Source organism: Sciurus vulgaris (genome assembly GCF_902686455.1).
Source record: "Sciurus vulgaris genome assembly, chromosome: 16".
NCBI classification, from domain to species: domain Eukaryota; kingdom Metazoa; phylum Chordata; class Mammalia; order Rodentia; family Sciuridae; genus Sciurus; species Sciurus vulgaris.
Window position 1 is genome coordinate 9,796,789 of NC_136477.1, and position 2,847 is coordinate 9,799,635.

The following is a 2,847-nucleotide window of genomic DNA, read 5'->3' on the forward strand; positions in this document are numbered from 1 at the left end:
GACATATTTCTAAGATCATGTCCAACAGCTTGGCCCCTTAGGAGCACAGGAGAGTCTGGGAACAGGTGAGCAATTATGCAGATGAGGTTCACCAATCAACCCCACCCCATCCCATTGGGGTGAAGCAGTACCAGATAGGGAGCCCCAGTGGGGCTATAACATGGGGACCGAATGTCTGCAGTGGGACAAGTTCCAAACTTGTGTCCTTGGAGGCCTTCAAAAGACCACCATTAAACCTATTAATTATGATAAACTTCAGGAAGTAATACAGGACAAAACTGAAAACCCATCTGCCTTTCTGAGTCACCTCACAGAGGCCATGCTCAAATGTACTAACCAGGACCCTGAAACACCAGAGGGATGACAGCTACTCATGACTTATTGTTTTTTCTCAAAGTTACCCAGATATAAAGGATAAACTGAGGTGATTGGACAGGGGGGTCCCTTACCCCACAGCCAGAGGTTCTGATGGTGGTATTCAGGGTGTATAATGGAAGGGAAGAAAAAACAAAAGCTAAAATACCAATGCTAGCCAAAGCCTTTCAGCCAGCTAGACCTGCCAGTTGGCCACTATTAGGAGCACCCTAGCTCCCAGAAGACCCCCAGGCCCCTGCTTCAAGTGCAGAAAAGAAGGCCACTGGGCATGAGCCTACCGCAAGGTCCTTGACCAAAATGCCACCAACTGGGACATTGGGCAGTGGATTGCCCTGGTGCTCAGAAACATGCCAGGTTACCCTTCCTCCCTTCCTCCAGTGACTTACTGGGATTGTCAATGGATGACTAAAGGGGCCCAGGACTCCTACACCGACAACCATCACCACTCAGGAGCCCCGGCTGACCCTTACAGTAGCAGGCGGGCAGCTCCCTTTCCTTATAGAGCTACCTTTTCAATGGTGTGGGAGTTTTGAGGATTCACTTCCCCTGCCAAAGCCTCTATAGTTGGGGTAGAGGGAAACCATACCACCCCCTGCAAACCCCTCCTGTAAGTTGCCATATTGACAAATCTGCTTCACTCACTCCTCTTTGATAATTCCTGCGTGTCCATTTCCCTCCTGGGAAGGGCATCCTAACTGAATTGGGGCCTCTATTTCCTTCTCATATACCATATGCTTCCACCGAGACTCCACTGCTGTTCCTGTCCTCACGACCTTGCAGGCACATACAACCCAGCCTGAGTCTTCATATCCTCTTCTTCCCTCCCTTGCGGACCCCAAGGTCTGGGACACCCACACGCCCTCTGTAGCCACATGTTCACCTGGACTCACTGGCCTGAAGGACCCACATCCCTTCCCAAAGGAGCCTCTTAGGACTTTGACCAGCCATCCAGGATTTAAGGCAGAAAGGCTTCCTGCGCCCCCAACTCCCCTCATAACTCACCTCCCATCCCAGCTGTTAGAAGCTTAATGGATCTAACCATTTGGTGCAAGACCTCCGCAGCATCAGCTCGGCAGTGTCCCCATCTTCCCCTTGGTGCCCAGTCCCTGGCCTTGCTTTCCTCCCCCTCCTCCACCACCTGCTGCTCATGTTGGACTTGAAGGACGCCTTTTTCACTGTCCCTCTTCATCCTGACTCGCAGGATCTCTTTGCCTTCACCTGGACTGACCCTCTCCCTCGAGTTTCTTCTCAGCTGACCTGGACAGTCCTCCCGCAGGGATTTCGGGACCCCTCACCTGTTTGGCCAAACACCATCTCATGATCTCGCCTCTCTTACTGTCGTTTCCTCCTCTGTCTTACAGTGTGTTGATGATCTTCTACATAGTCCCTCTCTCAAGGACTCCCAAGGGGACACTATTAAGCTTCTTTTTCTTTTTTTCTTTTTATATATTTATTTTTATTGTAAACAAATGGGATACATGTTGATTCTCTGTTTATACATGGAATAAAGGCATACTATTTGTGTAATCATACATTTACATAGGGTAATGTTGTTTGATTCATTCTGTTATTTTCCCCCTACCCTCCCACCCCTTCCACCCCTCTTTCCCTCTATACAGTCCCTCCTTCCTCCATCCTTGCCCCCCCATTATGTGTCATCATCCACTTATCAGCAAGATCATTCTTCCTTTGGTTTTTTGAGATTGGCTTATCTCACTTAGCATGATATTCTCCAGTTTCATCAATTTGCCTGCAAATGCCATAATTTTATTATTCTTTATGGCTGAGTAATATTCCATTGTATAAATATACCACAGTTTCTTTATCCATTCATCAATTGAAGGGCATCTACATTGGTTCCACAATCTGGCTATTGTGAATTGAGCAGCTATGAACATTGATGTGGCTGCATCTTTGTAGTATTCTACTTTTAAGTCCTTTGGGTATAGGCCGAGGAGTGGGATAGCTGGGTCAAATGGTGGTTCCATTCCAAGCTTCTAAATTTTCTGACTGACAGAGTTTATAAGGTCTCTCCAGCAAAGGTGCAGCTTCGCCAACCTCAGGTTATTTACTTAGGTGTAAGCCTCCCACCTGGATTTAAGTCATCACTGTAGAGAGAAACGCATTGTTGCAGAACATGCCCACTCCATCTACCAAGGAAGAAGTTCTTTCTTTTTTAGGGTTAGCAGGATATTTAAGATCCTGGATCTCAAATTTTTCCATCGTGGTTGCTCCCTTGTATGAGGCTTCAAAGGGCATTCCCACTGAACCTCTTCTTAACCCAGTGGAAGCCCCTTTCCAGACCCTAAGGAAAGCCCTTCTTCAAGCCCCAGCCTTACAGCTCCCTGACATCACCAGACCCTTCTACCTGTTTGTCTCTGAGAAAAGTGGGTTCCCTCTAGGGGGCCTTAGGGCACATGTTCGGCCCCACCCTTGGCCCAGTGGCATACCTATCAAAATGGCTAGACCCCA